The 22,993-nt window shown below is 39.2% G+C and overlaps 1 protein-coding gene across 11 annotated transcripts in view; it reads left to right on the plus strand.

The window, feature by feature from the left end:
• Positions 1-22,993, plus strand: part of OXR1 (oxidation resistance 1) — a 282,332-nt gene that overhangs the window by 91,781 nt on the left and 167,558 nt on the right. Inside the window, exon 1 of one of the 11 annotated variants that reach the window (XM_033082686.2) lies at positions 6,696-6,795. The exons of 9 other annotated variants lie outside the window; for them this stretch is intronic. The gene's annotated coding sequence lies outside the window, so the exon portion shown is untranslated. Of the gene's footprint in view, positions 1-6,695; positions 6,796-11,280; positions 11,377-22,993 lie in introns of those variants that run through there. One more of the 11 variants, XM_033082694.1, reaches the window with a different exon arrangement.

Consider the following 22,993-nt stretch of genomic DNA (forward strand, 5'->3'; position numbering starts at 1 on the left):
TCTGTTGTGGTATGCAATATAAGAGCACCAGGGAACACAGTGTGATCATGCAAGTTAAGCAGTCTGGATATGCTCTGACAGCCCTGAAGTGATTTGTACAGGGCTGTTACACATCTCACAGCTTCTTGGCAGCAGCAGCCTGAAGGGCCCTCTTTTCTTGTTTTCCTTGAGCTGTTCTGAGCAGGTCCCAGGAGCCAGTACAAACATTAGAAACTGGTAGAAATGTTAGGCTGGTGAAAGATTAGATCTCAGTGACACTTGGGGAGATAGAGCAACAAGGCTGACCATGATGTGAAACTGATGGGCTCTCTGCTTCCGAGGCCTTCCTGACATGCTTTGGAGCTTTATTCTGCTGCGCTTCCATCAGCAGCTAAGCATGAGTCATGCAAACTTGTCTGCAGTAACAAGTCCCTGATAGATTCTGTGCACGCCTCAGAATTCCTGCCCTTTAGAAATGAATGTTATTTCATTTTACAGTCGTTGTAATGTTTTTTCTTACTTATCTTTTAATCCGTTTTTTTGTTGTTGTTGTTGTACTTTTTCCTTTCTTGTTTTAAAAGGATGGTGATGTAGCTCTGTCCTTCTTTCCTTCTGTCCCACTCTGCCTCCAAAAATCTAAAGATGACTGAATCTGAAGTTCCTAAGGCCCATAATATTAACATAATTAAATTCTCAGTGTGACTGTAATTTTAGGCTGAAACTAAATGTTCAAACAAGCATTTGCAGAAAGATTTTTCGTGTGACTGCAATTTTAGGCTGAAATTTAATTTTCAGACAAGTATTTGTAGAAAGATTTTTTGTTGCTGAATCACTGATTCAAGTTTTATTTCTTTGCATTTGTACAGTTAAAATGATAGGGCTGACCTCTTAATATCTTACATCTTACAGATCTTTTACCTGGGGACTTAGTGGTTCCCTTGCTGGGTTCATCTGGGCATCTTTAAGCTAATTAGTTCTCTTTCAGCAGAAGTGCCTCAGGCAGTGCTAGTGTCTTGCTTATTCCTGTTGGCTATTTACCTTTTGAGTTTTCTTTTTAGTTTTTTGAACAGGACTATATGAATTAAGTTATATCAAGCTGGAAAGTGGAAAATTGTCATGAAAGAAACAGGAATTTGGTCTAAATGGTCTAATATTACTTTGTCAAGTGGCTAAAGTCTGAGGCACCTCTCCCTTAAGACAGAGTTTTCAAGGAAGGGAGGATCTTTATTTTTGCATGTGGGACGTTTTCTGTGTGCCCTGTTTTTCCCCCAAACTTCAGGATGATCTTTTAAAGGCTAACTCTATCACTTCATATAAATTTACATCTCCTTTCAAGATCTAAGGAGGTGACAATTCTCACATGGTCAAGAGTGTAATTGGAGCCTGCATTTGGCATATTTTGGGATAAAATGTCCCTGCAGCAAAATGGAGCCTGACCTGGGGTTTGAGGTCCTTTTTTAGCAAACTGTCCTTCCTTACATGTGAATAGAACTGTTTAACTTGTTTTTATCAAGAAGTGCTCTGTTTGTTTGAAAATTGATTTTGTAAATTCATGTCTGGAGCACATATTTCTTTTGGGTAGGGCAGTAGCAAAGTCTGCCAGGGAGTTTGTTGGGCCCAACAGTTTTAGCTTTTGTTTTAGATTTTATTGGCAAATTTGCATGTGCCTTATGGCCATTTCTATATTGAGTGGTGCCTGTGTTCTGCTTCTGAGCTCTTCACTGTCTCAAATGAGGACCCTTCTCACCCACATGTCTTTGTGTCCTCAAATAATCAAGATCTGGGTGAGGTCACTGCTATATGGCCCAGACTCCAACCAGAGTGCTCCATGAAGCTTCCAAGTTCTCCTTGGCTTACTTACTTTGATACAGTGGGAGGCTGCATGTTAAGTTAGGCTTCAAAATGAGACAGATCCACCTTTCTCAGTAGCTGCAGAAGGGAAAGTTTGTGATGGAACCTGAGAGCCCACAGAAGATTATGTAGTATGTTAATGGCATGCCATATATCTCTTGGGTAATGAGCAATTTGGACACCGTTCAGAGGCTCAAGGGAAAGCACTATACTCTGTCCTGGAAAGGGCAAATTGTGTTCCATGGTGACAGAAATGGCTCTTTCAAGCACAAAATCTAAGCCTTTGGTCTCTCTTACACTGTGTAATTGAGCTGTGGCACTTTGTTAACCAGAGACAGGTCTGCCCTAGGTTTTTGCTTGACAACTGGAGAGGAATCCAGAATGCTGGAACTGGTATGGTTTTTAGCATGCAACTCAAAAGTAACATATTTATTTCAAATTATGCTTCCCCAAGACAGCTTTGTGTTCAAAATACTTAATTAATTAATATTTCTATAATTCATCATGCTTACTTTGAATAAGGAATATCCTAGCATGGTTGCCCTATATATGGAAAACCACATATGGAAGTATTATAACACATAAAGTGAAATTACCTGTTTCAGTTTTTGTTGTTGGTTTGTTTTTTTGTTTTCCTATTTCAAGTGCAACAAAATTGAGCAAAGACACAAACCTGAATTCTAGCTGCACAGCCATCTTCAGCTGTCTGCACTTATATGGAAAACTTTCAAGCAGTTTTTCACATTTGCTTTGGCATGTGCTTACCAATGGCAATGGATGGTTGCTGTATACAGCAAAATTTTGGCATTAGTTAGGGTTTTTTTGTTGTTGTTGTTTTTTGGGGTTTTTTTGTGTAATCAGTTTTTACCAGAAACAGGCAGAGGAGGGAGAAAAAGCTGCTCAGAGGTATGGCATGACCTCCATAGAAGGAGAAGGTATGCAGGGACTCTGGTTTGAGTATATGTAGCTATGCACACATATAATGTCTCTGCAGCATCCATTACATTTAGCTGTTGGTAGGTTTGAAGTTGTTGCCCAGGGACATGCAGGTTCTTTCAGGGATCCTTGGCAGAGTAAGGATTGGCCACAGGGTTGTAGTTATAATTAGAGCCTTATTATTGCATTACAATTTTAATAATCAGCATAGGTTATTCTTATCTACTATTTCTAGCAGTTAATGCAGCTTAGCTACTCTTAGCATAGCTTGAGGAATATCCTTAGCAATTATCATAGCTTTCAGTTGAACAGAATTTCTAGTAATTAGTGTAGCTTTCTTGCTTTCTAGGGCTTTTCTTTACCTGGACGTGCTACAGTTTGGGTCAAACTCTTAATAATCTGCATGTGATACAATAACAACAGTCTAGACTCAGACTTGACCTAAAATAACAGGGCAGTATTATGGGCAATATCTCACATGCTGGTACCCTTTCCTACTCCCTAATGTTGTCCCCACAACCTGGTGGCAGTGCTTGGTGGTAAAGGGTCTTCTTGTGCTGCTGACAGGAGGGTGATCACTGTAATGGGGTCATCACATGCTGGTGAGAGCCAGAGTATTGACTGGGGGAAGAGAGGGGTGAGGTGTGATCAGCACACTGACATATTGTGGTGTTTTTCATAGAAAATGATGTTGTTTATGCTAAATATATTCCCAGGCCCAGGAATGGGATACCAGACACAGAAACAGAGGAACTGATTTTTCACCCAGACCAAAGTAAACTGCCACAGGTTCCTGCAGGAACCAAAAGCATAAGTAGGTTGAAAAAAGGTTCAAACACAGTAGTCCAGAGATAATCTCTTTGGTCTATTCACCAAGCTCTTAAGCTACAATTTTCAGCAGAATAAATACAGAGGAATAGTATGTTTGCCATTTTTCTTATGTTCTCTGTGTAAGTTCCAGGTTTGGGCTGCTCTTGGGAATAGGATTGATGAAGAGAAAAAGAGTTTCTTAGGCTGGTGTTGCAGTTCCTGTACTGTCACAGTTATGCTGGGTATTTAATGGAAAGTGAAACAATATTTAAACAAACAAACAAAAAAGAAAACATAAAAACATTCCCACTTTTTCTGCTATTGCAAACATACCTGTTTAGCTGAGCTGTGCCTGGCTCCTTTTCTAAGGCTCTGCATGCAACTAGGAGGGTCCATATAATATTGATGAGCCTGTGCATTGATTGAGGAATACAGGATTGCTGCTAGGTCTCTTTGACACTGTGATTTACAGTGACTTCCTGGTGGATAAGACGGGAATCAGCTGCACATGCTTGCTCAAATATAGAAATGTAGTAGCTGAAAGAAAGTAGCTGATAGAAAGTAGAAATGTAGCTGATGCCTATTTGCACGCTGTTGGATGTGTAGAATAGCAAGCTGCCAATAAGAGCGCTATTCAACATTAATGCTTGGAAATACCAAGTCTGTTGAAGATGCCAATGTATTTAAACATTTTGCAAGTGAACTGTGTAAAATGCATCTGTCCCTTTCTCTCACAGTCAGTAAGGTGTATAACTGTGCTGTTTGAAACCTGCATGAAAATCAGGATTCTTGGTATTCAGGAACTGTGGGTATATGTGGAGTATCCAAGAGCTTTTACCTGTAATTGCTTTGTGTTTAATTTGCAATCAAATAAGGCATAAATCTTTTAGAGTGATTTGATAGCATTTCAAGGAGATTTGCAGTAGCTGTCTGTAATATATTTTACTTCAGGATTGATAATTATTTATGTGGTTTCATAATGCTATAGGTTACTTTTGTTCAGCAATTTGTTTCCTAAACATTTTAATATGTTTTTTTGAAAATTATATCCTGCAGAAAAAGTAGCAAACAGTAAAGCAGGTGTAATGTGCTCCTGTAAGTGTTTGAAATTACCAGTGCTCACCATGAGCCAGATACTATGGGAATTGAAGAAATTGCTTTTTCTAAAGTTACTAAGGCCAGTTAGCCTCTGATTTAATGTGGAGAGAAGGAAAAGTGCTGGTACTGAAAAGTGTATTAAGATGTAAAATAACACTGTGTGCCTCTGAAGGATTGTTTTCATGGTATATTTTTGCTCTTCTTTTGAAGAAAATATTGCTGTTTTAAACTGATATCTCCTCTGATTTACAATTTTTTTTCTTGTTTTTAATTAGAGCTTTTTCAAAATTACAGAAAAATTCTAGGTCTGAAGAGATATTTTAAAAATAGCGTTGTTTCTAAAACAGAGCTGCCAAAGCTTTTGGTTGTACAACTACAGAAGAGAGCCAAGAGAAAAGTGAGATGGCTCTTAATATTTTGATTTCCAGTGGGGCATTTTCCTTGGTGTGTCATAAAGTGTCTAACCCAAGCAGTTCTCTGGGTAAAGCCACTTAAAATCAACTGTGCTCAACAGAGCTGAATGTCAGCAGGTTTTGGATCAGTCAAGGGGGAGATAAAAGCTCAGAAGTACTTAGGTGTTCAGTATTATCTTCTTTAGTGCTACAGAGTCTGTATGCACATTATATGTGATGATATTTTTGTAGAATTTTGCTTAGTTTATATATCTGAATAGCTTATTTATTACTTTTGTTCATGCACATTCAAATTACTAGAGTGAAAGAAGTTTTCAACACAGATATTCATTTTCAGTTCTTACTAGTCTGGTGAAAAATTTACATTTGTAGTAGTTTTGCAGTAGTAGGCTATGAAAATTTGAATGACTGTCTTCCATATTTTTCTTTAACTACATTTTATTAATTAATTTAACTTCAAAAAGAAAAGATGGAAAGCTAGAAACAGATAAAGCTCCATTTTTTTTCCCCATATTTTTCCTAATTTATAGTAAGAGATTGATTCTTTTGAGTGTAGGAGTCTGTATGTTAGTGTCCAACGAAGAAAATGTTGGAAAATTTTGCTGTGTTTTGTCTGTCTGCCTTCTTTGTTACAAAGACAATTTCAAGCACCTTTGTAAAACAGTTTTTATACCACTCCCAAACCTCTGCATTCGTCATTAAAAACTCCGAACACACGTCTCTCAAAGGGGTCACAGTGCACCTTAAACATGAAATGTTGGGACTCAGTGTCTATGTGGATAGCCTGTACAGAAGCAGCACAGCAAATGAGTGACCCTGAAGACTGAACTGTGAGGTAATGCAGTTACTGTGCTGAAAGGGAAGACCCAAATCATGTGCAGTTGTTGCTATTCCTGTGTCCTCCATAATCCTGGTCTTGGCCATCCAATTCCAGCAGCACACCCAAATGACATAGCTTCCCACTCTGTGTCCAGTTATTTCTTTGTTTCTTTCCACCATTGCTATGAAGTGCTTAAATAACACATTACAAGGACAGAAAATGTCCAAAGTCTGAGCCCCAGCCAGTAACTGAAAAACAGAAAATGCCACCCAAGCAGAAGGTGAAACAAAGCAGATGAAGCAGTTATTTAGGATCTGGACATCTATTTTATTGTTCTGATTTATCCTTCTGGACAAGGCTGACTTTATCAAACACTTCACTGTGTGAAACAAGCACAGAACATTACCAGAAGGGAAACTACACGTTGGAGACGAGGATAAATTCCCAGCTGTATTAGAGGAGTGAGCACAATCTATTTTGTCACTAAAACTTTTAATGGGAAATTAATTAATTCTTAGTCCATGTGCTCTCTGATATACAAAGCTCTCCAAAGCTCAGGATCTAAAGCAAGCACACATTTTCTGAAGCCACATCTGCTTCATGGTTGCTGCAGGTCTGGCTGCCTGCTGCTACTGCCTCACAACTCTTTTTATAGCCAGCATAGCCTTGAGATGGTGAGGAGCATGTTAGTGTGAGACAGTCTGTGAAAAAGAGACAGGGAAATATGCAAAAACATGATCTGCATGTCTGTGCTTTGCACAGGATGAAGAAGTGCCTCAGCAAACACAACACAGCATGAACTTCCAGCTCTGTGCAAGGAAGATTGTGCTAGACTTGTTTTCTGAAGGAGCTTTGACTAAGAGTTACCTGAGTGTCTGGAAGGAGGAGGTAGGAAGGAAACCTCTTGTGATCCTGAAAAATTTGGAGATGGAGTTGAGACAAAAGGGGAGGGGTGCTCGACTGCTTTACCTCTGAGCATATCCATAGATTTCTTTTCCGTGCTCTCTGTTAATTGAGGATGTCCCTGTCATTTATCTGTGCCATCATCAGTGATAATGCTCAAGAGATGGCTTGCAAAGCAGCACACTCCCTGTCCGGAGCTCTGTGTGAATGCAGCCCTCAAGAGAAACCTTTGCAAATCCCACATCCCAACACCACAGGCCTGGGATGCTGACAAAAGCCCTGCCATCCTGTCTATTGAGTGTCTCTCATATTGTGTGATCACCACAGAAAAATATTAATATATGTTAAAAACCCAGCTGAGCAGAGATGGTCATGGCCAGGCCCTGTTTGTTCACCAGCCTTATGAGGAGCAGCTGGGGAAACTGGGGTTGCTTAGCCTGGAGAAAAGGAGGGGCAGGAGGGACCTTATCACTCTCTACAGCTTCCTGAAAGGAGGGAGTAGCAAGGTGGTCTCTTCTCCCAAGTAACAAGCAATGGGACAAAAGGAAATAGTCTCAAGCTGCATCAGGAAATTTGGATATTGGAAATTTTTTTTCACAGAAAGAGTTGTCAAGCATTGGAGCAGGCTGCCCAGGGAAGAGCTTGGAGTCACTATGGTTGGAGGTATTTTTAAAAGACATGGAAATGTGGCACTTAAGGACATGGTTTAGTGGTGGACCTGGCAGTGCTGGGGTAACAAATAGTTGGACCTGGAGACCAACCAGAATGGTTCTCTGATTCTGTAATCTGCAGCTGTGCTGCTCAGGTCTGCTCCTGCTGCTCCTCTGAAGCTTGCACAGAGCCCAGGCTTGACTGGACTGTGTAATCTGGACATCAGACAGGAACTGGCTCAAGCAAAGCCTTTCCCAAATTGCATTTTTGGGTTAAATCTGTCTTGGATGTGAATTGTAAGTGTAAGGTGGAGATATTTTTTCTTCCTTGCCTTGCAATCATTACTGTTGAAGAGGCTTTCTAAATGGCAGATCAGTGTTGATCTTTGTAAAATCTGATTAATATTGTATTGATAAAGTACTAAGCAACAGAAATGTGTGTAATAGTTGCATCACATCTGTGACAGAGCATGAACCCTCCTCCATGTGTAACAGTAAAAAGACAATGTCACTGGACTTCTTGCATGGAAAGAAAAATACTTGTCACAATTTACAAGGAACCTAAAGTGAGAATGGGTGGAGGACCTGACAACTGACCTAATTGTAGAAGGCCTGACTATAATGAAGTGCAGCAAAAGTTCTGATTTGTCCAATCTAAAAGAAGTTCATCTTATGGCTGGGTGATAAGGAGAAATACTCCTCTGTACTACTGCTTAAAAAACAGTTCCAGAAAATACAGCTATAAGCAAACAATTTCATAGCTGTATCAATATTATGTTCATATTAATGTTACATATGAGGTAAAAGTAGGTATCAATAGAAATGCAAAGTCTGTTAAACATAATGCCTGTTGAATGTAAAATACTGCAAGCCCTGGTTTATATTTTTTTGGTTTTAAGTTAGGTTTTAATTTTAGACTAGATTTCATTTTGGATTAAATTTTGTCAGCTCTCCAGATTCATCGACTTTTTTTTTTAATAGTTGGAAGGAATTGTCCCCCTTCTATTACAGGTGCAAAAATCTTCCTGCAATTTTATTTCTTTTTTAATCTTTATAAGCTTGTTTATTTTTTTCAATCATCCATCAGCTGACTTAAGCTCAATTTAGCATATACAAATCCTTTACTTTTGACAGTTTTCAATAGTACTGACAGACTGGTGTCCATTTATTAAAATGGACACTTAATTTAAAATTCCTTGATTTCAGATGTCAATAGACTTGTGGATAAACCGTTCCATTTGAAAGAATATTAGATTGAGAAATTTTGGGGTAAGAAGACTTGCTGTTGAATTCTAAGTTTGCAGCATTTTTGAACATGTGGTTTTGATCATCTTTTAGATTAAAATTTTAACATACCAAGCCAAATGATACATTAATACAGTGTTAGACTAACGTATTTTATTAAAGAACAAGAAGTGCAATAAACACTTGGCATGTTACACTATTTACAGTGATGACATCATAGTGTGATCAAGGAAAAATTTTGACCTCAAATACTTGAGGTCAGCATCATAAAGGAAAATATTTAATCAAATTGTCAGTAATAAAGTCATCTCATGCTCAAGCACATTAACAGAAGATTGGGAACTTTTAGAATATTAACAGCACTAATCTTGCTTTAGTAATGAAATACTCTTGAGAAAAAAAAAAAAAAAAGAAAATGTAAAACCTCTGAGGAAGTCCTGACTCTTGCCTGTGCTATGCAGTGAGCAAACACTGCCATCACCATATAGTTGGTTTAAAAGGTAGATACATTGCTTGGCATGCAGCTCTTTGGTGCATCTGGAATTCAGAGGAAGACTAAGTGATTTCTGTGTGTAATTCTCCAAACACTGAATAAGAGAAAATTCTTAACCCTTCCTCTCCTGTCTGTGTGCCTCTGCTGCCTTCACTGTTGGTGTTTAGGAAAACCAATTGATCTGGAAAAGTTTTATTTTGCTCGCAGGGCAGACAATCCAAGTGAAAGCAAAAGGAGGCACTCAGCTCTTTGTTCAGTGGGCACTACATAACAGCCAACTATCAGCTGCCAGCTAGGCTGGTATCCAAATAGAAAGCCTTACTCTTACAAAATTGTTTCCTTAGGAGACAAAATTGTTCAAAATCTTGCTGTCCCCTCTACTGTAAAATATGTATGTTTGAGATCTGTTTCAGTGGAAAGGAAGATAAATTAGTTTAAAACAGTTTATGAGAGCACTGTACTGAATTATCACACATCAGTAGCAAAGGTACAACTCCTTTAAATCATTGATTCTGCTTGATAGGGGAACATGAGACCATATCCTTATGCATGACCTAGATTGCTATTCTGAGAACTTGCTCTATAGACCTTTTTTAAATTTAAGCAAATGCATAAATTCTTGGTTTCTTTGGGGTGGAGAAAATCAGAATCTCATTTGCAGTTGCCCATCCTCCAAGACTGTTTAGTGCTTCTTAAACCAGTGGGCATACTGAGTTCAGTGCCCCAAATTCTAACTCATATAATGTGTATCCCTGTAGAAGATTTGCTCAAATTAAAGTCGCTTAAATATTCATATGACCCAGCTTTTTAGACTAATTACAGAGAAAGTAAATTAAAATATATAATCTGATCCTTGCACGAAGTACTGGAAGAAAGCTTTGCAAAAATTCCCCTGAGAAGAAAAAGTCAAGAAAGGTTTTGCATAGTGCTTTCCAGTCCCTTTAATCTTGAGAAAAAGTTATTTTACTTATGGTGACAAAACTGTGCAAATTGTAGCTAATTATTCTCTGATTAGTTTGTCTTTACTTAGCTTTTATGAAGGGTAGGGAAGAGGAGATTTAGCTTGGGGTGTGCTATGCATTAGCTTTGTTTTGCCTCCTTTTCTAGGGGATAGGAAAAGATGTGGAGTAGGAATCAGTGAGACCCTACAGTAAGTAAAAAGAACAAACTCTTCCACGTGGCATACAAATTTATTTCTCTGTCTCTTGCCTTCTGTGGGTTGTTGGGACTGTTGTGAGTACAGAGCAGCAGAGTTCAAGAGTAGCTGATAGTGGATGGTATGACACAACTTTCTTCTTCTGCCCTTGGTATCCAAGCAAGAAACCAAATCCATAAGTGATAATAATTTTAGAATTATAATAATAATTGCATAATATTTACCACTGTGTGTGGTAGATAAATTGTGCTACTCTTGTTATACAGACAGGAGTAAGAAACAACCCTATTTTGGGTTATTTGAGCATTATTGCTTCAATTCTACAGTCCTGTCAGCCATAGTTGTATGTCTTTGCTATAAAACGTCATTTTTGAGGTGCCATTTTTGAGGCTGTGATGTCAAGACAATCCCTATCATGTTTTCTATGTGTTTAAACACTGCACACTGTTATAAAACTGTTTTATATTTAAAAGATCTTTGTTAACTAGAGGTGTAGACTGATAAAATGATGAAGGAAAAAGCCAAGTCACTTTGATTTTAGTGCTCAATTCCCTGCTCTCAGAAATGAATACATTAGCTATCACTTTACCCCACCTTCAAAGAACAGTGCTTAAACCTTTCTGACATCTTTTCCAAACATCTTCCGTAACTGCACATAACTTATAAACATCTAAACAAGCATGAGTCATCCTGTTTTTAAACCCAGTGACTCTTCTGCACTGAATAAATAGTGCTGGCCGAGAAAGGAAATCTCTCTTCAAAGAGAAGCTGAAAATGTTTTTAGATTTATGCTGTCATCCTCTACGTCAGCAGAGCCAAGCTTGCGTAAGTGTGTGCTCTAGATGCATTCTGTGCTCTCTGGGGTTTGCAGCACACCCCGTGTGAAACAGCTGCTGTAACAAAGATGTGCATTCCTTGAGTAAGTAGGGCTGGGCTGAGCTCACTGTTTGATGTGGCTCTTAGGAAGGAGCTGGTGACTTTGCTGGGACCTGTGGTAGAGCTGATCTCCTGGCAGAGGGAAGGTAAGGAAGCTGGTGTTACTTGTGGAAGGAAGCTGGAATTTTGCACTTCTGCTTGATCCTGGCTGTTGTAGTGTATCATTCAGCTCTCTGGACGTGTGTTTGTCACTGTGTCTGTGTCACTGCAGTTGAGGTTGGTCAGTGCTGTGGTACATGCATGGTGTCATTTTCCTATCTGGAAGAAGCACTAATGCCAGTTGTCCTTGAAGTTAAACTTTCCATGTATGGTGTGTATTCATACCAGCTGCTCTTCAATTTTGAAGTCACTGAAATAGGTGGGGAAATAAACTCCAAGAGCCTATTGCTGAACAGGCTGAGAAATGGGGTTCATTGCTCTTAAACATACTGCTCAGTCCAGCTGTGCTGCAGGGATTTTTCTGAATGTTTGGTACCTTTTTATTAGCCCAGCCAGGCCAAGTATGTTGTAGCCTGCCAGCAGATCCTCAGTATGTCTCTGATCAGGCCTTGAACCTCTCTGTTATCTTCAAAGCTCTTGGAAGGCTTTGCCTGAGCTCTCTGGTTGGATGTGCCATGCCAGAGGAGGCTAGATCTACCTCTACCTCTACCTCTGGCTCCTCTTCTGCAGCTGCTGTGGGATGCTCTGGCCTTTGGGAAACTGTGTAGAAAGTTATGCAGTTTAAGCACACTTAGGGTGTAGAGATTCATTATGTCTAAAAGCATCCTGATTGATATCCAAAATGTGTTCCGGATTTATGTTCTGCAGTAGTTTTGGCTTTAGATTATTAGATTAAGTTGTGTATGGGAAAGTAAGGGAGCAGGTATATCTTAAACTCTGTTTTTTTTATGGGAGAAACTATTTGGAATTTCATAAGAATGTAAATCACCCAACCATTGAAATCCTCTGGAGTTTTCTTTATTGCCAGATGAAGTAGCTGTAGTTCAATACCTGAATTTTTGCATTGCTGTTTTCAGGCAGCACTCTGGAGAGCTGCTTTCATGCCTTTGGTAACTCGCATCAAATACTGTCAGAGTACAGCCTGGCTGTATCAGATTTACTGGAAGATTAGGTTGTTGCAGTAAAAGTGTCCCACAACTACTCTTTGTTTTACTTTCAATGAATATCAAGAAGAATTTCAAAATCCCTTGGTCTTCTCCAATACCCCACCAAATTGTGTATATAAATGTGTGCAGCAGGAGCTCAGATGGGCTTTGAACTCCACAAGAACCCAGTGAAATAAACTTCTGAAAGAACTACCCTGTGGAGCCTAGAGGTCTGTAGCCAATCCACCCCAGGATGTGCAGACTTTGGGACCTGCAGCTTTGTGAGGCTTTTCCCTCCTCTTCTAGATGAAGCAAGATGAAATTGGAATAGGAATGGGGGAAAGAAGACCTGACTGAAGAAACTATTTGTTTTACAAGCAGTTTCTCAAATTTCCAAATTTTCCTAAACAGATCTTGAGAAACAGATGGCCAAAGCCATCATTTGTCTAGAGTCCTTTCCTGCTATTAGTAAGTATTAAACAAAGTAAATATAAAGCTAAGAAATGTCACTTTATAGGCTTTCTTAATGATAGAATAAAAAAGTAACAAATTTTATCAACATAAAACTAAGAAGTTTAAAAACTTTTAGAAAAACCTTATTTTCAGGAAAAAAAATCTGCTCCTTCTCATGTTAGACATCAATGCAATAAGCAATTCCAGATTCATTGATCTTTTCAGAGAAAATCACTACTCCAGACATAAGCAGTTGGTTGCAGATTAATAATTTAATCACTTAATTTTCTCATTTAACTATTTTTATTATTTATAATAAGATCTTCCTATTTCATTGCTTTTGCTAAGGTAGATATTTTACATTGTTTAGAATGCAGCATGTATTTCAAAACCACCCTCCATGCTTGCTATTTACAAAAACCTTTTTCCTAATACTTTAAATCTTTGGTCTGTACCTTACACTTAGTTTTATTTGGTGCCCCTGCCAAGGTTTTGCTGGGGGGGGCTTTGGGATGGGCTCTGTGAGCAGAGGCTGGGGCTGCCCTGCGCTCAGCACCCAGATCCCAGCTCAGCTGAGCCCTTCAGCCACCCTGGGGGCACCCCTGTGGGATCAGCCTGGAAAAGGGGCACCCATGGGCAGAGAAGGAAGGCACAGCAACCAGGGCCAGAGCAGGAGCAGGAGCTCCACAGCAGAGATCTGTGGAGCATTGGTGAGCCCGTGCTGGAGCAGGTCTCTCCCAAAGGGACCATGGCCCATGGAAGGTTCTGCTGGAGCAGAAGGAACAAATAAGGAAGGAGCAGTGGAGGAGAACAGTGGGAAAAAGAGAGTGACTGAGGAAAAACTGCTGTGGTCTGACCCTTCATCCTCTGGCCATCACCCAAGGGGCTGAGTATGGCCCACAGTGGTAACATGATGAGTGGAGACCAGGAAAGGACAAGGAACGTGGTCTGGAACAAGGTTGTGGCAGAGAAGAGAGAGGTTTTTCTTCCTCTTTTATTTCTTCCCAGTATATGAATCATTAATTAAATATTTATACTTACTGACAGTAAATTAAATGTCCCTTAAGTGAGACTGTTTTGCCTGCATGAGTACTTTGTTAGTGATTTCCCTGTCTTTATTTCTACCCATAGGCTTTCTCATTCTCGTTATTCCTATTTTCTCTCATGTCCCATTGGGGATGGAGAGAGTGAGCAGCTAGGTGGTTGCTTGGCTGCCAGATGGGATCAACCACCAGAGCAATCTGTACCTTTTAAGTTCTTCTCACTTGTTTTCCCAGTATCTGTTACTGTCTACCATTACAAAATGTTGATCATTATTTGTTTATTCCATACTCATTTTCCTTACACCTTCTAGAAACTCTGTAATGTCTGCAGTTAAGATGCATTTCCTTGATAAATACTTTTTACTGTTTCCAAGTATGTTAAATATAATAAAAATAATTTCCTGATGCAACATACCAGCCTGTGCCCCACCATAGCTTATACTTCAGACATTGGCAGAAAAAGAGACACCCAAAATCCTGTGTTTCCAGTTATGCTCCATTTGAAATCAACTTGCTCTCTGTTGCTCTTTAAAAAAGGAAGAAGTGACACTAGCTGAAAAGGGAAAAACCTAACTTGATTGTCACAGAAATAGAAGATTTGTGCTGGCATTTATGATTTTTTATTTTTTGAATATAACTTTTATTTTAACAAGGAATCGACATAGACATGAGCCTTTTTTTTTTTCTGCTGAAAAGCAAAACTATGATTATTATTTTCTACAGTGGTAAGATTTTGACCTCAAGCTAGTTTCTTCTGCAGCAGTAATTTGTCACCTTTAATTGCAAAAAGTGTCTGAGCAGGTAGCCATTTTTCACTTGCACAGAATTTATTTAAAGTTTTGGTCTAAATTTGATCCTTGCTCACAGTTAGACCTGTCTAATGGTATGTGAATTGTGACAAGAAATCTAAAAGGATTTTGAAGGAGGGATGCTATTTAGCAATTATGAATTTTCCTTGTGAAATGCATTAAACTTAGGGTTCCTTCAGCCTCTTTTGCTCATCCTGGCAGACACTTGTCAGACCATAGGATCCAGGTTGAAGACCACAGAAAAAAACTTAAAAATTGCAGAAAGAAGGAAAGAGGTTTTCCTCTAGTAAGGAATATTGCCATTTGCTGGATTCCCAGGACTGAAATAACAAGGAAACCAAGATATTACACTTATTTTTCTCTCACAGTAGCCATATGTTTCAGGTTACTGTTAAGCTGATCTGATAGCTTCTGGAAGAACCCAGATGTGTTGCAGAGAATGAGAAATGTTCTTGTGCAAAATCAACTAAACCTTGAAATGCAAAAATGTCACAATAGGTCTCTTTCTTGGACATTTTTATTGAGAGGAGTATTTGAATTTAACTCTCAAGATATGCCTGCTAGAGAGTTAATAGAAACTGATAAATTTAAGTTTCTCATTTTTTTTTCTACCCAGTATATTTAAAAAATAGACAGAAGATGAAGAGCTTTGTTCAGTTTTGAGAATATGCCCCATTGTGTGTTGCCTTTATTATGAATTGCTGGAAAGGAGTCTTCCTTTATACGCCTATTTGGAAGTAGAAAATAGATCGTATTTTAATGCAGTCCAGTTGCTTACTTCATATTAGATGCAGGAAGGTAAATCTATGTGTGTTCAGTATTTATAGCCTTTAAAATGTTCACAGTTCCTTAAGAGAGGGAAAGGAGCTACAGGACAGTTTTTACTGAAATCAAAATTATTGTGGCTTTTGCTAAAATAGGATGTTTTCCCCTAGACTAATCACTTCACTGCAGTATTTGTTGTGTTTTCATTAGAACAGATGAAAATAATGCAAAAAAATACAGCAAAAGCAAAATTCATGCTTGTTATTGTTTAAGAAAATGGGAAGTATTTGTTGTTAACTTCTAAAAAGTAAGAAATATAGGGTTTTGCAATAATTTTCTGACACTCCAGTGGCAAACTGTCAGTGAATAGCATCTTTTTCATTAACTCATTTGGGAGGGCTGGGCAACAGGGGTTGAACGTGAACCACTGTGTGCCCAGGTGGCCAAGAAGGCCAGTGGCATCCTGGCCTGTGTCACCAATAGCATGGCCAGCAGGAGCAGGGCAGGGATTGTCCCCCTGTGCTGGGCACTGGGGAGGCCACACCTTGAGTGCTGTGTTCAATATTCTGTTACTTGGTCCAAAAAAGTCATGGAAGTGCTGGAGCATGTCCAGGGAAGGGCAAGGGAGCTGGGGAAAGGGTCTGGAGCCCAAGTCTGAGGAGGAGCAGCTGGGGGTGTTTAGGGGAAGGAGGCTGGGGGAGACCTTTTAGATCTCTACAACTCCATGAGATGAGGCTGTGGCCAGGTGGGTGTGGGTCTCCTCTCCCAAGTTACAAGTGGTGAGATGAGCCTTAAGCTTTAACTGAGGAGTTTTAGATTGGATATTAGGAAAAATTTCTTTATTGAAGAAGCTGTCAAACATTGGTAGAGGTTGCCCAGGGAAGAGATGGAGTCACCATTCCTGGAGGTGTTTAAAAGATGTGTAGATGTGGCAGAGTAGAGCAGCCCTATAGTAGTGTAATTAAGCCAATTAGACTCTAGACAAAGGCATTCCTTGCTCTTCTGTTATGTTTTCTTAAGTCTTTTCCAACAGAGATGTTTCTGTGAAGGGCCACTTCTCCCTCCACTCCTGAATACAGATGACATTTTAAGTTTCTGCTTGGGTGCCATGCTAGCAGTCTGCCAGGTTCAGTTCTACTTTGTGTTACTGGTTCATTTGGAATGGAGAAAATTGGGAGGCAAGCTGTCAAAACACACCATGAAGAGAAGGGCTTTGCCATAGTAGTGCAACAGAATGAGAAGAAAACCATTTTTGTCTATATATACTTTAAATTCTAGCCCTTTCTTTTATCTGGGTCTTCTCCAACTTTTTAAACTGTTTTGGTTCTGACATTATCGATACCCCATTTCTCTGGGAAAGTGCGTTCCCATGAGAGTCTTCTAGACTGTCACACAGAAAAGATGTGACAAGTCCTGTAATATCAGTCTGACCCTCTGTGCAGCCAGTGCAGGCAGAATTCATCCATGCCCACATGATGCTCCCTGACTGCTGATTATACAACATTGTGATGACAGGGCATAAAAACGTTCCTTCAGAGAGAACAGAGGTTCAGAAAAAATTTCATTAGTTGAGAATTTTTCCTAAAGCCTCCCTAAAATAGTATTAGGATATTGTAAAACTAAAGTACTTGCAAACTTTTTTTTGTAGTCTACCAAGAAAGGAAAATGGAAAGAAAAATAATGCAATAAAATAAATGAGATGTAAGAATGAGAAGGACAAAGACAAAAGTTATAAAGAAATAAGACATAGACTATGTAAGAGAAATAAAATTGAGACAAAGGAGAGTGATAATGTATGGGTGTCAAAATGTATTATTCTGTTGAAAACCATTACAATATTTATGATCACTTAAAACTTGTGCAAAATATCAAGAGCAACTTTAATGTGAAGAAGAATTGAAAAAAATTAGTGGAATACCCAGTTAAAAAATATAAGATAGAAAGGATTAATTCCACATAACGTTACATGCAAGTGCATGTAGCTTCTGCTCATGCTTGCAATGGAGTATGGAAGTCTGATGTTCCCTTGCTGTAAAGTATTAACTGCCCTGAGAATTCACAGTAACCATCAGATAATCAACTGCCTGACCTGGAAGAGTGCAAGGGAGGGCAGAGTGGACCAGTCAGCCTAAAGGAAAACCAAAGTTTGCCCATTGCAGAAGGATGTGTCTTTACTATATAAATATTAGGTTTAAATGTAGAATTGTGAAATCTTTGGAGTTCTTCTAAATATTTAAGGATACAATATATATGAAGTTGCTACAGAATGGGCATATCACCCACCCATAATATGAGGTGGTGAATAAATTAAAAAAAACCAAACAGTTATTCAGATTTTTACTCAGCTATTATGTAATTTTATCCCTCAGTTTGCAAAGATAGATATTTTATTACTTGACTTTGTTTGCTTCTCTGCTATGGAAGATGTATGGACAGCCTATATTTAGAGTTATAGACAGTTCTTTTATCAAGGTTCAATGACAGAATGACAAAACTTTTATTTAAATTTTTCACTCCTACCTATGGCCAAGCTTTATTTCTCTGGTATAGCTCTACCAGATACCAGAAATGAGCCTGATTCTCATTCTTCTCTCCAAGCACTATGGTGAATAAATAAAGAAATGTTAACCAGGGCTTTGATAGGGCTTGAAATCTTGAAGTCCATGAATTTGCCTGCAGTTATGTATCAGTCTCATATTGCTGGCAGAATAGGGTGGTGAGATTGCAATGAACATTTCTGTCTGCTGCAGAGTCCAGCCTTGGTCAGACCAGGCCAAGGCAGCAGGGAAAACATGCCACAATCTCTACTGGCACCTGCTGCTTTTGTGTGTGCCTACAGAAATGCAAGCCTCAGTTCCAGCCTCATGAGTGCAGTGCTGCACCAGGAAAATGGTTCTGCTTCTTTTCACACTGAATTTGGCCCTAATGTAGGCTGTGTGAAAGTAGAGTGTGTCCTCAACAGTGACACTGGTCTTCACGTCATCATCCTTTACTTACACCAAAGGAACTCCTAGTGAGTTCACAACATGCTTCTGCTTTGTTTTTTGACACATCAGGACATCACTTTCTGGGTTTTCCTAGTCCTTTGTTGCTGCCAGTCAGAGTTTCTTAGAGAGTTTATTTAAGATGGGAGATCACTGCTGTATGTTAGGACTAATTATTTTCCCATCATCTTCAGAAAAAAAAATAAAATGTTGATATTAAAAATAGTGATGCTTTTTGTTCATTCTTGCATTTTTCCTTTGCTCTAAGGGTTTAGAAAATATGTCAGCAGAGGTTCATCACAATGTATACTAAGGCCTTACCCACTGCTAGTCAAGCTTTGCTAATCTAGGGTGCCTGTCCTGAAAGAGGATGCACATGTATTGAACATGCAAAGAGAAATACTATTTATAAATAACAGATGCATGTCCACCATCATAGGTAAAAGGAATACCTTTGTGGTACCCCTGTCCTTTCAGAGGAGTGAAAGGCCAGGTCTACTGGCCAGAGGAGCTGCATGGTATTTACTCTCTTCCCAAAGGCTTTTGAGGATGCAGTGTTAGCAGGGTATCACTGCTGCCTTTCCCTAGGAGTGAGCAGTGGTGGAAACTCCAGAGATTTCATAGTGCCTGAATCCCCTCCATATTGCCATGCATGTTTCCCTTTTGGCTGATTCCTGCTTGCTCTTTCTGAGATGGGTGTTCTGCAGAACTGGAGGGGCAGATAACAGTTCCTCTGGTGTGCACAGATACCACTTCAGTTTGTGAAGTGGGGAGTTGAGGTGTAGCACTGAGCACTGGGTATGGATAGATCTCTGATGAAGGGATCAGCCTGGGTTACACTGCAGGTTCTTCCCCTCTGTGTCCATTGAGTGGACAGGCTGGAGGCTTGGGTATGCTGTGATACTATTCAGCTGTGGGTGGTTTCCATGGCATGAAGCTTTAGAGGACACTCTAAGGAGCTGGTGATGTTTTGGGAAACTGTGGGTCAAATATGATGCTATGAACATGAGAAGAGAGAAAGTTAAAGAACAGTGGCAGGAAATATAAGTGTTGTGAAAATGACTGTGTAGAGATGGTGGGGGCTTCTCAGTACTGGTGATTTGCTACTAAATAGACGTGTCACAACCCAGCTTTGTTTCAAATATGGCTTCTTGGGGAGTGAGGAGGGATATGGTCTTCCAAGGAAAGCTCAGGACCTGTGTGTCCATGTATCACATTGCCAGCCTCTATCTCTTCATCCTGGACTCCCAGTTTAATTTGTCTTAATTAGACAGACTACACATTCCATGTCAATGGATCCTTATTTAACATAGATTTATGGCAAACCCCCAAATTGGCCAAATCACTCCTTAGGCTTCTGTCAGAGATAGGACAGTGGGTTTTGTAATTGTGGGTGTCACTTTCCAGAACTGCTCTGTGTCCCAGTTAGCTGCCTACACCTTGTGTGGCTGGTGACTTCTGTTTTGTCTTTAGTTTTTTCTGCTTGTGTTTGATGGTGAATGTGACCATGGAAGATGAACAGCAGTGGAAGATGTTATAGATGTGCAGAGCACAGTAGCCTTCCTGTGTTCTGACTGAATTGTTACTGATTTTCAGTTCATTATTAATTTTCCACTCACAGGTGGAGGCGTTAGCAGCTGTCTGGTAAAAATGGAGGTAAAGACATTTACTCTGTGAACAAAACCAAACTCAAATCCATGAGTTTGGAGGTTAATACTCAATTAACATTTTGGATGATAAAATTAAACTCTTCATTCAGTGAAAAAAAAATTACTTAGCTTTGGTTCTGAGCACTAACTAGCATTGATTTCAGTAGGTGTTTCTGGCTGTTCAGTGCTTTTGAACACAGGATGTTCCTCTATGGGAATAGTGCACTTCATGGCCTGAAATAGTAATGCCATTCTACTGCTCAGCATCTGATTGCATTGCCTTTCAAAGCTGAGAAAACTGCTGAAGAGAAAGATTTGTGCTGCAGAGAACAGAACAGGGAGACAACTTGTACTTTTTCAGTGGTCTGAATCTAAATGTTCCTCCTGAACGCACAGGAAACTTGTCAAAGTAAATAATAAGAAAGAAATATGGTGCTTCACATTTTAGCTACTGAATTGGGAAAATACCAACTGAGGATACACTTGATAAAGCCTTGTCTTCCAAAGCAGTGTAGGTACATATGCACACTCATTTTCCCGAAAGGTTGATGCTAAAACTGTTGCTAAGACAAAATTAACTGTAACATCGATGCCATGAATATCACAGTACATAGTTTTTTCTCTTATTTGCTTACTTGTGCTTCTTAGCCTTTAAAATACTATCCAGTTTCCTTGCACACAAGTTCTTGAAGCTGGAGCATCTGGAATTGAGCACATTGGATTCACTGCATGTTTCAAAGAAAGGTGTTCCACCCACTTGGTAGGGATGTGGAGGAGGACTAGGGGCAAGCATGGAGAAGTAAACCTGTAGCTTTTCAGCTGTGAGGATTCTGACCAGTGATGCAGTAAGTTCCCAAGTGGGAAGCTGAGTTTAGGCACTGCCTAAACTACTGGAGAGATGTAATTGCCATATCAGTTTTCTGGTGTATCTGCATACATCAGTAGATTTTACAGAGAGTAGATATTCTTCTGCTCCACGTTTCTAGACATTAATTCCTGCCCAACTGTATTATCTCATTAATTGGCATGTGCCTTAGTGCTCATACCTCTCTGTACCTTTTACATTATGAAGGAACAAGAGAAATTGCAGTGGAACTTTTCTGCTAGAGAGGATACCATGCATTGTTGGGTTGGGTGTGCAAGCAGTACTGTACATAAAGCTTCTTAGAAAATACCAAACTGAAAATATTGCAGCATGAGTGATCTAATATTTCCTTCCTTTTTATTACTTTTTTAATAGCTAGTTCTTATTTGGGTACCTTTTCTTTTTAGGTTCTTTATGTAATGCAGAGAAGGATGTTAGTTAACCATTTAATTTAGGAAATTTAGGAGCCTTTCTAATGATATGCTTCTCTTTCATAAATATCCAGATGAAGAAATTTGATCTGACAATTTACAAGGTGGAAGTGAGGAAGAACAATGGACAGGGCCTGTGTCAGTTAATAAGGCTGTCCATGTATTGTCCTTGCAAGGACAGGAAGAAAAACAACTTTGCAGAAAAACAAAACTGCATTGGTAATGTTTTATAATACCATAGACTTTAACACCATGGGCTACATAATGTGATTTGCTTTGTACTGAAGGTGATCTTAATGATCAGTGCTGTTTTGGTAAAGGCAAATGATGAACCTAAGGTCATTGCTCATATCAGTTCCTAAATTTGCATTCAACCTTTTAAAAGTGTTGAAATACAATATATGTCCCTTAGATACCACTTCTAGAACAAACATTTAGACTAGGAGTCAGCATGTTCTCAACTAAAACCTTTATTTCAAGATGCAACTAAGAGGCCAAAATGATTAAAATAATCACAGTTAAAATTGCACTGTATATTTCACTGTTATGGCCTTTGGAACATTAATTTTATTACAGGAGCCAGGAATTAAATAGAAACCTAAATGCCTTTTTAATTTTTTTATGAAGCTTTGTTTTAAAAGACAGTTGTCACGAGGATGGCTCACTCTTACATTATGTTAAATGCAACAGGTTTAGGTGTTGTCAATGATATATCATCTTATGGGGAAAATAACTAAGTTAGTTCTTACTTTTATATTCCCTCTTCCTGTAAATGACAGCTAAATGGGAATAAATTGCCTATCTGTTTCCCATTGTTACTTTTAGCCACCTGCTTTCTGAACTTCAGAGATGCTTGCTAACAGCCCTGGTGTTGCTTTGCTTCCCTGCAGTATTTGTAGTTAACGTCAATGCAAGAAATTGTTTATATCTCAAACTGGTTTTCTTCTGGGAAATCAGGGATGTGTTCCTCCTTTCAGAGATGACCTTCAGTGTTTCTATCCTTCCTATAATCAGAAAAAAAGAGTCATATTGCAGGTCCCCAATTTCCAACAGGATTAAAGCTGTTTTGTTCTCTATAACTGCACAGTGTGATTCATGGGGTTTATTAGGCAGAAACCTTTTGCAAAGTTTCTTTAAAACTGCAGCTTCATAAGCCTGTTATCCCTGCTAAAATTTTGTGGTTTGCTATATTCTCACATCTTACGTGTCAGGATGGCTCTAAGAACTAGCTAGTACACTGAACAACTGATGGTGAAAATGAAGAGCATGAAAAATGAAATGTGACTTGCAGAAAAGCTGGAGAATTCCTATTTATTTGATTGCCTGGGATGAGTCACTGAAGTAGAAGTGAGATGGCTTGTGAGGAGGGAGGGTAACAGCCTCCAAGAGTTTTAATTTCAATCTGTCCCTGGTATATTTGGTAGGAGGATAGGAGATGGGATGAGAGGTAGGGAAAAGCAGAAGCTTTCCTTCTCCACAGAGTATCTAGGGGTAAAAAACCCAAATACTTGATGTGGTTCCTTGACGAGCCTAACAGTTTTGATGAAGGGAGTTGGCCTCATCAGTGGTAAGGTGGCCTCTGGCAGTCTCAAGTCAAAGGATAAAGGGAATAGGAACTT

This window comes from Catharus ustulatus, chromosome 1, assembly GCF_009819885.2.
Source record: "Catharus ustulatus isolate bCatUst1 chromosome 1, bCatUst1.pri.v2, whole genome shotgun sequence".
In the NCBI taxonomy this organism is placed as follows: Eukaryota; Metazoa; Chordata; class Aves; order Passeriformes; family Turdidae; genus Catharus; species Catharus ustulatus.